The 13,911-nt window shown below is 29.3% G+C and overlaps 1 long non-coding RNA gene across 3 annotated transcripts; it reads left to right on the top strand.

The window, feature by feature from the left end:
- Positions 1-3,615: 3,615 nt before the first annotated feature.
- LOC139427291 (uncharacterized) lies at positions 3,616-12,972 on the top strand. 3 transcript variants are annotated; one of them, XR_011638409.1, is made up of 4 exons: positions 3,616-3,752; positions 7,496-7,564; positions 8,603-8,692; positions 12,856-12,972. It is a non-coding gene; the product is annotated as an uncharacterized lncRNA (long non-coding RNA). The 3 variants fall into 3 exon arrangements; XR_011638410.1 differs by lacking the exon at positions 3,616-3,752 and adding an exon at positions 12,582-12,683 and having other exon boundaries at positions 7,440-7,564; positions 12,856-12,971; XR_011638408.1 differs by lacking the exon at positions 3,616-3,752 and having other exon boundaries at positions 7,440-7,564.
- The last annotated feature ends 939 nt before the right edge of the window (positions 12,973-13,911 follow it).

Below are 13,911 nucleotides of genomic sequence, written 5' to 3'. Positions count from 1 at the left end.
TGTTGACACTTTAATTTTCAATTCATGATTACAAAAAAAAGTTAGCATTTTCCAAGTATTTATATGTTATAATTTCAAGAATAGGCTTGTTTTTAAATATTTGTATGGCTTATAAATTCATAAAAAGCATTAAAAAATAACCAAAATTAAGTGCTCCTTTACTGGGTGTTCATTCACTGGTACGAGCTGTTCCTTCACTTGGTCTTCTTACTACTTGTTATTTGAACCTCCAAAACTTTAAAACAGTATTATGAAGGCTCTCTACAATTTTTTTTACATAATTTGCAATTAGTAACAAATATATTGACACTGTCATTTAACTAAATTACGAATTTTGAAATTAATATGATTTTTTAAAAGGTAAGCGAAGCTTAAGTGTTCCTTCACTCGTTAGTTTACCCTACCATTCAATATGGTATAATTATATATATATATTTATATATATAGCGCAATATTTGTATAAATATGCAAAATGTTTGATGTTTGTGATGTTTTGTTGGAATGCAATTTATTGTTCCTTATTACAATATTAATTTTTAATTGTATATTCATAAGTCTTGCAACTCAAACTGTTTTCATTACTTGTTCAAGTGTTTATTAAAAATAAATATAATCACGTCTTATGGTGAAGGCATTTCTGGAAGGAAAAAGAACATAACTCTGGTTAATAAAACCCAAAATATTCTGTTTTTAAACCATTCATTTGGTAAATTTTCCGTTCATATGGTAAAGGTTAACCGGAAATTTCAGTTTTCAAAATTATAGTTCTTATTACCATATATTTAGTAAAAAAATGCATAACTGTAAAGTTAGTTTAACCAAATAAACGATTTTATGCCATTCTCTAAGGTAACATGATAAAATTACAAAATTTTACCACATCAACGAATTTTTATCGCATATTATAAAACCATATTTTATTCTTAACTTTATCAAAATGATTAAAAAAGCACTAAGGTAAAAATTACCGAGCTTTTCGGTGTTTCCATAGAGCCAGAAACACTGTAAATTTTAATATGTTCTGGTAGTTTTGACCATAATTTTCTTCTTAGTTAATTGTGTAGCAAATTAAAAACATGAATTAATATGAATTTCCAGGAGTATAAAATAATTACAAGAAATAAAAAAATAACAATCCGTAATTTAAATAACAATGAAAGATTTTGATTATTACTTACTTAGAATACTGTCTCAAAATTTAAAAAAGAAAAAAGAAATTTATGTGTTTTACGGCAGATTTCTAAGAAAAGCAGCTTGAGGACAACTTAATACTTTCTTTCCTTTGCTAGAACTATCAAGGCAAAAATAAAATTTTAAGAAATTGATAAAAAAATTGATTTTGAAAGAAAAAAAAAACTTTACAGTATGTAGCTTTTCATGCACGAATACCAAGTATATAAAAATCTCTATTTTGAATTTCTTGTCTTGTGCGTTAATTTTACTTTTGCACTGTAAAATATTTCACCTTTTAACTCATCATAGTTCTTTTCATAATCAACAATTATAAATACTTCATTGTTAAATACTTTATTGAAAGATAACTCAATCGATCCTACTTAAATGGCAGTTCTAAATATATTTCGATTTCCTATAAAATGTTACGAAAAATGACTGCTTTTATAATGCAGGGTGTACCAAAATTGAACCAAAAATTCAGAGAGGTGATAAAAAAGCATTATGGAAATGAAATCTACCATGGAACAGGGGTTCGCAAACCACATTGGGATCGTGAAAATCGTGAAAAACCCACATAGGTCTGGTAACTACATAAGATACAACCAACTGCCTATCAACAAAAATAGTTTTTTTGATTAGATATTTTATTTTATAACCGTCGTTGAACAGTCGACCCAATTCTTGGGTTTGCGACTACTAATGTTAAACTCCGTAAAATTGCAATTTTGAAGCTAATCCAGAAGACAAGGGAACTCCTGGATCAAGTATTGGGAGAAATTTGAGTTCGTGGAGGACTTTTTGAGGGAACTGACCCACATTTGTGTTACATAGAGAGGAAAACCACGAATACCTTCCACTGTTAGCCTGATGGCAAGGGAATTCTAACCCATAATCCGTCTACCACTGAGGATATTTTACGTCGGCACTGTGGTCGGTGCGAGCCGGGTGCGGAATTCCAATCCCAGCCATTACCGGAATCGAACCCGGGTCACCTCAGGGGGTGGCGAGATTAGTTATTACAATATCTGTTCGAAATGGTATCAGCTGACATTATTTCACAATCCAAAACAACGTATAAATGATTTATGGACGAACTCAAAGATGACAGATGTGCTTTTGATGCCAGCCAAAACAAAGACAATCCACGCAACTGATTCCCTGGTCTGTCCCATTGCGTCGTCTCATCTGGTAATTTAAGATGACCCTTGCACAGCCAATTCATTTCCTTGGTTATGCAATTAATATTACTAATATTATGTTTTTAAAATCCGACCCTTTTATTACATTTGAACAGAAGACTCAATTTTGAATTTACGACTATCAATGTTCAGCTTCATAGCCTTGTAAGTTTGAACCCAACTCAGAAAAAAGAGAAGTTAGCCTGGCGGCAAGGGGATTCGATCCCCTGATCCCTAGCAGCAAAATAACTTGGGCCCTCATTGGGGCAATATTCATGAATCTTTGCTCAATAATTGCTCAAAGAGCCGTTATTTTTCCGATATTGGCCAACATAGAATTTTCCGATTCGCCTGATATTTTACAGCCATTTTACAACCCATATCGGTACTTTATAGAATTGTCGGAATCACCCGATATTTTACATCCATTATTTAGCCAATATACGTTCTATATTGGGCAATGTAGGCTCTATATAGGCCATTCTAGGACCAATGTTAAAAATCTAGACATCTCAATATTGGTCCCTCGTTGCACGTTCTTATAGGGCTTATATTGAACCAATTTTGAATCCTACTGGGGCAATGGTAAAATTGTTGCTAGGGATCCATCTACCACAAAGGTTATTTGGCGTCCGCACTGTGTTCTGTGCCGAACTAGTATTAGAAAAATTTATGCAAAGCGTTTCAATTTACTTTAACATGATCTGCAGAGCAGAAAATAAGGTTAGCGTTATGGATAACGTTAAGCAAAAGTTGCACAAAACCATTCTATTTAAACGACGAAGAAACAAAAACGATATTGAAATCCGTTGAAAGCAGAAAGAAAATATCAAAATTAGTTTTATTAACTGGTGAAGCTTGGTAGTATTATTGATAATCTCCTTTAAACTCATCCTCGTTTTCTATGGCATTCAAAATATTATTTCAATCCCGCCTTTCTTAGTAGTTATTCTTTGGATTTCAATGACGTTTTCATTTTTTTCCTTGTTTAAATATTTATTTTCGACCAACTGGGTTAATTTTGATTACGTTATTTTTCGCTAGGATTCTAAAAATATAAATTAAGGGTAGTGTTCTGGATCACCCCTATACATATTTATGAGTGCATTTGAGGAACTAAAAGAGATAGGAAGCTTATTGGTAGCTTTATAGCAAGAATTTACTAGAATATTCCTTTTTGAAAATCCTTAAACTACATTAATTGTATAAATGTAAACAATGTAGGTCTACACAGTCTATGGCGCCTTGGTATCTACAAAGTTTCAGATTAATGGGTGGCAGAAAGTCTTTAACAAGTAGAGGTGGCCGGTATGCAATGCTGACCAAGCTGTTGGACTCTTGGTTAACAACTGGTTGTTAACCAAAGGAGACATGAAGAACAGAAGAACTTAGACATATGTATGTATGCTTGCCTTTTTTTTTCCAAAAATACTATAATAAATTCTGAAAATATTCTAGTTATGCGCATTAAATAAAGTCTACTTCATACATTAGTTTAAGTTTTTTTTTTAATGAAATATTTTAAAGATGCATGATTGCAAGCTTTTATCCCATGCAGCATTATATATATTGCCACTTGCTCTCCAGAATTTATGGAATTAAAAAAAAGGTAAAATAAGTAACGTCTAAGTCATTTTAGTTTTAGATCTTCTATTCCAAATTCAGCCATCTGATATAACTTTCTGAAATTGCACTTATTTTTATATTCAATTATCGCCATAAGAAAAAAATAAGTTTAAAAAATTATAGTATTCGCAATCCTCTAAATATAAACAGAAATAAAAAAAAAGAACTGTAAAAGATTTTTAAGTTATGATTTTGTATTAAATAAATCTAGAAAAAAAAACCCATTTTTTTTCTTCAACTTACGATAACATTATAATTTAACCAAATATTGTAGAAAAAAAATTCCAAAAATGGTTCAATTCACTATCTTATCGAGATCTTCGCTCCCAAATTAATCGATTCAGCATGAGCCGTAATCTTTTTACTTTGAACCAAAATATAGTGAAAATTTGATTCAAGCTTAATAAAACCTTAAAATAAACAACATTTTTATTCAAGTTTAACTCTAGTATCGAGTAGTACTTAGTATTATATTTACGTCATCCTAGAGCAGCACAATTGGCTGTTGGTGGCGGCCTGGGAAACATCACTAGGGATGATCCGAAGAGACATGCCATCATAATTTTGATCCTCTACAGAGGGGATGACTCCCCGCTCTGATAGTACTCCGACTAGTATGCAAAGTCGAACACTTTACGGTAGAACAGTTCAAAGAGGTTCGATACCGTACATTCTCGGTCCCTTCGTAAGCGGATCAAAAGGGTCACCCACCCGCTCACTGACCACTGCCAGGGATACTTGACTTACGAGATCTACTCGGAAGCCCTGTCCTATGATCAGCCCCTTATGGGACACTATAGTATTGTCTAATCATATTTAAGAAGTACGATAATGTGGTTCAACTTAGCACCATATTAAAGTTGAATGATGTTATGTTTCTACATGCTTCAAAATTTCTAACAGTTACACTCTTGTAGCTCAAGGAATTTGTAAGTTTTTTTCTGTCATATTTTATAACATGACTATGCACTTTATGATAGATTTAACAATATTATTTTTTCAAACATACTGTGAAAACAAATAGGAATAATAACGAATAATGTCCTTTAAAGAAGAAAAAAAAACGTGTTCTCTCTATTTGTTTAAGACAATCAATAAACACAAATATGAATCAATGCACAGAACGTTTTTCGCTTTTTTTTCGTTCGGTTATTTGTTCTAAAGTAAACATTTTAGTGTTTATTTGCTTTTAGTGAAGTGACTCGGATTTAACAATGTATCGATGATATTTTATTTTCACGCATGGCATGTTTAATAAACTGTAACTCAATGGTTTGTGTATTCAAAACATTTATAAACAAATAATACAATACAATAATGGTACACACTGCAATTTTTATGTAAACAAAACCATCGTAAAAGTACTCTAATACTGATGCTTAAACAAAAACAAATGTTAAATAAATCGTGATGAGTTTTAATTTCTTGTTTTAAAATGTTAATAGTCACGTTATTTCAGATGATATAACGCTAGTAAAAATATCATTATTTTGAGAAAATAAAACGACATTTTTATTATATTCCTATCAATCTTAGCTCCATTTTTTTCCCGCTGATTTTAGGAATTATTCTTTTAACAATTGTGTGCACCATTTAGATTTGGTAAAGTTCTGCTCGTACTAAAATTGTTTGAGAACTATTTTTCAATTTCGAACATTCATCATTGATAATATTAAAATGTTTGAAAGAAAGAAAGTGACGCCAACACTTTCTGGATATGGATTTCATATTAAATCTGAAAAAATATTTAAAACCAATACAGCACTGATTTCAAGACAACTTACTTCTCTACATTATATTCTTCGATTATTTGGTTCTTTTCCTTTTAGCTTTTATTCTGATGGATCTAAAAGTATGCGAATATATTTTCGGACATCAATGTTTTGGTTGTTTTATTCAATAATAATTCTGATTTGCCAAATTGGAATTCTCTTATTTACTTTCGTTAGCTTTATTAAATATGATTCAGTAAATTATTCTTTTTTGGCTGCTATAGCGTGGTTTTTAGTTCCACAACTAATGTTTTTACAAGCAATACTTTTTCAAGTATCGATTCTATATTTAAGAATCAAATTTTCTGAGCTTTGTATGGAGCTAGAAAAAATTTCGCTTGATTTAAAAATAAAATCATCTCGATCTATTAAAATATCTAGATTTATTTACATTTTTTTTGTGTTACTTTTACCAATATTGAGCTACGTTAGTTCATGTTTTATAACAAAGGAACACCTGCGTGAAAATTTTCATTTAACGTACTGTAATTTATGGGTTACTCAGCTTACACTAGAATTAAGCTACAGCAAGTATTGGATATTATCGCTATGTTTTCAAATTGTCTTTTTTCTAACAGCAGTGGCAACTAGTCTTTTTGTTGAGCACTGGATGTTTTGTTATTCTAAATATATAACTAAAATATTTCAAACCCGATTAGAAGAGTTTCGTAATCTTACTTGCAGCAACGAAAATTCTGAAAATGAAATTCTGAAACAATGGGTTACTAATTTCGCTCGTACTCATGTGATTACCAACGAATTTGTTAAATGCATGTCCCCTTTATTACTTATTTCAATATCAACAAGCCCAATCATATTTTGTCTTACATCTTTTGGTATAATACGAAATGGCATTGATGGCTTCTTTAGTTCTTTTGCCTGTTATATATATCCAATTTTTTTGCTGCTGGTAATTCTTATTAGAATTTCTACCCTGGCTTTTATTGGAGAAGAAATTATTGAAAAAGTAAGTAACATATATTTCTCTTTTACTAGTAAGTTACATATTACTTCTCTCATCCTAGTAAGTTACATATTATTTCTCTCATCCTAGTAAGTTACATATTATTTCGCTCCTACTCATGCGGATTACTAATGAATTTGTTAAAAACCTATCACCATCATTGATTATATCAATATCAAGTAACGTCTTTTGTCTAATCACTTTCGTTATAATACGAAATAACAATGATGGTTTCTTTTATCACTTTGAAACTTAAATTCTCCCAATTATTTTGTTGCTAGCAACTGTTATTAGAATTGCCATCTTGGATATTATTGGAGAAGAGGTAATTAAAAAAGTAACATATTTCTTTCATATTCATATGTTATTTATTATTTCCCTTATACTCATGTGATTAAGACAGAATTTGTTAAAAATATATCACCATTATTGCTTGTTTCTGTATCAATCAATATTTTTTGTCTTATAACTATCATTATAATACGAAATAACAATGATGGTTTCTTTAGTCACTTTCATCTTAAATGCACCCACTTGTTTTGTTGCCGGCAACTTTTATTAGAATTGCTATCCTGGCTTTTATAGGAGAAGCGTTTATTGAAAAAATTTGTGAAACGCATGTCACCATTATTGCTTATTTCAATATTAACCAACGCCTTTTGTCTTATTACTTTCGTCATAATACGAAAATACGTATAATTATTTTTTCGTTAATTTTCCTTGAATCTAATTTGTTACTTAGAATAACGTTTCAATTACTATAAATGATTCTTACTTAGGTGAATTCATTATCGAAAACAATTTCAATGATTCCTCAAAAAAGGATTCCAATTCAACTGAAATTTCAGGTAACATGAATCTTAATTTATTTACTTTATCTTGTTTAGTGTGCTATGAATACTTTTATGATGTTTTAATACAAATCATGGGAGAAAGATATTTTTTACCCTACAGTATTTCTTACTTTGTGAAATATTTTACACATCTCTAAAATTTATGAATATTCTATAAGGATCCTGCATTATTTAACTTACAAAGCTGTAGAGGATATGAACTAATTCATAAAAGGTTTACAAATTGTTTTCAAATTTCTTGCAATAACAACATTAAAAATAATATTAAAATAAATGCCGTTAAGAAAATTTTGGTGATGGATGAATGTACAATATTGAAGTACTTTATTTACGTCGCACTAGCTCTGCACAATGGGCTATTGGCGACGGTTTGGGAAACATCCCTAATGATCCGAAGAAATGCCATCACAATTTTGATCCTCAACAGAGGAGATGGCTCCCCGCTTTTGAAGCCTGCACGTTATGGTGAAACAGTAAACGAGTAACGATACCGTACACCCTAGGTCATTTCGCAGGCTGATGACCCACCCGCTCACAGACCGCAGCCAGTGATGCTTGACTTTGGTAATTTACAGGGAACCGTGACTTATATACAGTCAATTACAGATAGGACGTACAATAATAAAAAGCAAAACAGCTAACAAAACTAATTTGATTGTAAATCGTAACGCGATAATACATAGTTTTTTAATAAATTATATTTAATACTTTTCATTCTGTATTTTGATATTTCGTTAAAAACATTTTTTAAAAAATCCTTACATGCAACAGAAATTGTATTTCTCTGTATAAATAGTGAAACTTTTAGGTAAATCGGAATTTAAGAAAATTTCAATCATGCTTTCAATTAATATTTTTTTCAATAAATATTTTTTTTTAAAGTATAATTTTAATCATTCTTTCAATTAATATTTTTTCAATAGATTATTTTTTTAAGGGATAATTTTAATCATGCTTTCAATTAATATTTTTTCAAAAAAAAAATTTTTTTTAAGGGATAATTTTAATCATGCTTTCAATTGATAATTTTAGATAGATCTGATTCTGAGTAAAGAAGCAACAACGCCTGTTACTCTCACTGCTTGTCGTTTCTTGACTTTTACCAGAGTGCTACTAACTGCGGTAATTTATGTTACGTAATTTTGAGTTATAATAATGTAAATATAACAGTGTTAATGTAAATATAACAGTGTAACAAATAATGTTCATATAACAGTGTAACAAATAATGTTCATATAACAGTGACATAGCTAAAGAACAGCAAGAGTCGGCAGATTCCCCTGGCTCAAAACTAGAGAAGCATAATAAATGAATTCTAGAACAAAATGTTTTTCTATTTGAAATACTATCCGTCTCATTTGTTAAGTTCAAACCCCATAATATTTTCAATTTTTTATCTAATTTATCTGAAAATTTAACAAAGTTTATTACTATTGATTTCGTTGTATATTTTTTAATTATTTTTAATAAAATGTCGATGTAATAAATAAAAAATGCCTTTAGAATATGTGCTTATTATTCAATTAATTAGAAACTGTAAACGCGATCAAAAACATCCTTCCTGTAACGAAGACTACATTAACTTAAAACACACCGTTGAATTTTTATCAAAATCGAAAGATAGATGTTATGTAGTCTTTTTTTTTTAAAGCACCATTGCTAAATATTAAGTATATTATATAGTGCTAAGTATTAAGTATATTATATTGCTAAAAGTTTGCTAAATATTAATCAATGTACAAAACGCAGAAAAAAAAAAAGAACTGAATATGTTTTGATTTTTGTGCACAATTATAAAAATTTTTTATCCAAAGATAATTCCTTGCAAAAAAAAATTTTTTTGTAAATATATATTATTTTATTTAAAAATGGTGAAAAATATTTTTTAAAGCGCAAAGTATGCAATTTTTAATATCATATTAAAGAATGTAATTTTGCATGGCAAAATACAAAATTTAAGCAAAATTAGTCTGTTAGTATCTGAGAAATGGAATTTAAAAAATACGACCTCCTCAAATTTCGATTTTTCAGAAATTATTCGACCGATTTTGCTCAAATTTTGCATTTTGCCATGTAAAAGTACATTCTTTAAAATGATGTTATAAAATTCTACACCCTACAATTCAAAAATTTTGTTTGGCCGTTAATAAATAAAATAATAAATGATTATTGAAATTTTTTATTTGCTTGGAATAATTTTTGGATTAACGAATTTTATAATTGTGGGGAAAATTTTTCGCAGTTATCTTAAAAAGTTCTCGTTAAAAGGGGTGGACCGCACTCCTGACAGAACTTGGGACTATATTTCCCAGGTTGCGATTACCCCTTACATTTTATGTAAAAGTACGCTTTTATGTCAGATTTCGTAACTTAAAACATCGTCTGCAATAATTAATTAGCATGAGGTCAACCCCTCGATCGAGCCCTAGAACCATTAGCTAAAAAACTATTACGGCTGGCCCGATTTTAATTTTGCGTACTGTACATCCAATATCAAATGCGGCGAATTTTCTATAACTTAAAATTGTTCGGAAAGTTTGAAGTCTGACATAATTAAGGGAGGTAAACAGAATTTGTCTCCGGGCTTGCAAACTCTTGCTACGCCTCTGCAGTTTTTTTTTGTCGTTGCACATTTTTTAAATTGTATTTTGTCTTGAAAAAAAAGTATTTAAATAGTTGCTTCCGTCTACACTTAACACTCCCTCTCCACATGTAAACGGTCTAGACAGTAGGCACTTTTTTCCCCAAGCACTATTTTATAACAAGAATTTATTCAATTTACTTTGCACCACAAATTAGTCAATTTCTTTACTGTTGTGTGGTTAGGAGTTGTATTTTTTCTAAAAATTGGGTCAAGAATATTCATTATTTTCATTCATTATTTGGGTATAGAATATTCACTAATAAAATTGTTGTCTAGTTAAAATTCAATGCAGTTAAAAAGAAATGTAACAGTTCAACATGCTATTTTCAGAAAAAAAAGAAAGATCATATTTATAAAATATGTAAATTTTAGTGTTTCTCAGTTGAAAAAAGTGCCATCACAATACTGCTTTTTGAATAAATAAAATCCTAAGAAATAATGCTATATTGTTTATTTAAATTATATGTTATTCAAAATTCTAGTTGATGATTTTGAAAAAAAAAATTGCTTTCAAGTTTTAAAATTCTTTTGAGAAATTCAGATGAAGGTGCTATCAACACTTATACACAAAAAGTGAATTTAGCACTTTAATCGCTATATTTTTTAATAAAAAATTATTTATTAATAATAGGTTATTAATTCACAGGGATCAATGATTTTAGTTGATAATAATAATTTCCAATTCATGCAAGATTGAAATTGATTTTTTGTGAATGTACCCACATTAAATACAATTTTTAAAGTTTCGATTTTTGAGAAAGAAATAAAATATTGAGCTCTTATTCGTTTAGAAAATATAACGATTTTGATAGAAATATTTCGGTAATGTGAGTATAAATATTAGTAAAACCAACTAGCTGATAATATTCTTTTGAGACATTTGCCAGGAATCTCATCAAGTTTCAACACTTTTAACATTAGAAATACGATGCTTTAACACCTTCGCTTCTAGATTTGCAACGATTTTTATTTGTTTCACCTTTCACGTTTATTTTGAATTTGGGAAATGTACAGAAACAAATATAAGTGGAAATTAGGCGCTATCAATGTAAACATTAAAACTGCCGATGCTAGTCGCTAAATCCTGAATAACTCTTTTTCATGCGCGTTCGTAAACAACGAAAAAAATGAAATATTCTGTTTTTCGATGTAGGTAAAATTATAACGTAGTGACTATTCTTCCGAACAGTTTCACAAATTAAATATTGATTAGAATATTTTAGAACTGCTTTTGGAATAAAGATAACAATCTGTATTAATAGCTAAAACAAAAAGAATCTACAATTATTGAGAATATAAATATGTATCTTATGCTTTCTTTCGCAAATTGTTCTCGCAATCAGTAAACACATACTTTTTGTGGCATAGTAGCGCCATCTGATTTCCAGAAACAGAACTACAAAATCAAATGCACAAAACCTTTCTATGCTTTTAAATTAAAATTCAAAATTTAATTTTCCAAAAATTATCATTTTAGGTTATGGCTAACAAGTCGTGAAAAATTACTTGACACTTAGTACCAGGGCCGAATTATCCATTAGGATAAACTAGAATTTTTTGAAAATAAATTTTAAAAAATGAAGCAAAATAATGATTTTTCAAAATGTTACGATTATTTTTTAGTTCTAATTTAGTAAAATAATGTAAAATTTAATTTATTATTATTTATTTTTATTTGAAATATGATTTCTTAAATGAAAAGATTTATAAAAGCATTCATATTTGAATAAATAAAATACATACGAGAAAAAAAATTTAATCTAAGGGCCCCAAAAATTTGAATGCTCTAGGGCCCTACGTGCACTTAATCCGGCCCTGCTTAGTACGCTATTTAATCTGTGAAACTGTTCGGCGATTTTTAACATTACAGGTATAGGACTTTAAGACCACCAAGACAGTGCTTCCCAAAGGGTGGTACGCATACCCCCAGGGGTACGGGAACAGTTTAGCGGTGGTACGCTTTCTTATGCGAAATATCTTGCAACAAACGAAAAGTTCAAAAATTTTATTTAAATATAAAGCTAGCCATGAAAATTTACGATTTTTCTATAGGCTATTTTTTGAAGAGTTAATAGTGGTTTTTAACTTTTAACAGCCAATTGTGATTTTTAACTTTTGTGCAATTTTTTTATAGTAAAAAATACGTTAATTTTCTTATTAGTGGTATACAGCGTTATGAAAAATTTAGAAAAGGTACACAATTGTCATATTGATAAATTGCATAAGTTAGGGAAATACTGCCTAAAAAGATGCTAAGTCGAATTTTAGAACTTACAAAAATTACTTCTATATGTGCATATTAGGTGGTAAAAATGTATGTTTTTGTAATTATTATTCAAAAAATTTCAAGGGAATGCATTTTTTTAGTATATATATTTCTCAAGAATAAAAAAAGGAACACATTCCATCCTCATAAATTCAGTAAATGATTGTCACTCATGTAAAACTTTGCCAACATGATTTAACTATGTAAGACTTTTTTCAATTTTATCTCATTAATTTACATTTCTACTGATTTCAAACTGTATATATATCATGAAATGGTTGCATATGTAATTGTTATTAACACATAAAATTCTTGTATTGTCTTAAAACCAAAATTACTTATATATGCCTTTTGTTCTTTTTTTTATGTTTGTAGGTATTGGGAGTCACAGCAACTTATCTTGTAATAGCAACACAGTTTTTGTCGAACAAACATTGTGTCAAAACGAAAACTGGTTTAAAACACGAATAAAATCATTAGCTACATATCTTTTATTTTTGCTTCAAACTTTTTTAAATTTGTATTTATTTAGCAAAGCACAGAAAATGTGTTTGCGTAATCAAACATTGTTATAGATTTTTCGAATCTTTGATAAAAATTAATGCTATAGATATATTATTCTGATCACGATTATTATATCTGGGTGTGAAAAATTAATCACTCCAAAATTACAAATACACCTTTTTCCCCAGGTATTGGGAGTCACAGCAACTGATCTCGTAATATAGCAATACAATTTTTGTCGAACAAACATTGTGTCAAAATGAAGACTGGTTTAATTCATGAATAAAATCATTAGCTGTATATCTTCCAAACATATTTTAATATTGTTTAACAGAAATAGTGTTTGCAAACTCAGACATCGTAACAGATTTTTCGAATCCTTTTGTTAAAAATTAATGGTATTGATTATTCTGATCACGATGATAATATCTGGATATGAAAAATTAATCACGCTGAACAATTTTTGATCTAATCAGCTTTACATCTGATAAATTGCATTGTTGAAACTTAGCCAAACATACCTAAGTTATTACGACACAACACTAAATAATAATGAAATTATGATAGGCTAAAAAGTGGTGCCCATACTTTAGTTTCACGATAATTTCTGCAAAATTATTTTGCATTTTGAGTTATAGCGATAAAACTGAAAATGGTAACACAAAATTAGCATTATATAGCTTGAAATTGCAGCCTCTCCAGCAAATAAATTATATGTGATGATTTTGCAAGGAGTACACATTTGAGGGTAAAATTTGAAAAAAATCGTCGAATTACTCCATAAACTGAATATATTGGTGAATGAAATAGCTGTGTATTGAGCAGTTCATTAAAAGAGACTTAATTACATAAGTTAATTAAAAATTCTAATCAATTGACTTACATTAAGTAGATTTGGCAAATCTGAAGAATGCAATTTAAGAGGAC

Source organism: Parasteatoda tepidariorum, chromosome X2 (assembly GCF_043381705.1).
Source record: "Parasteatoda tepidariorum isolate YZ-2023 chromosome X2, CAS_Ptep_4.0, whole genome shotgun sequence".
NCBI lineage: Eukaryota > Metazoa > Arthropoda > Arachnida > Araneae > Theridiidae > Parasteatoda > Parasteatoda tepidariorum.
The sequence above is the reverse complement of the archived record's forward strand: the minus strand, read 5'-3'. Positions and strand labels throughout refer to the sequence as shown.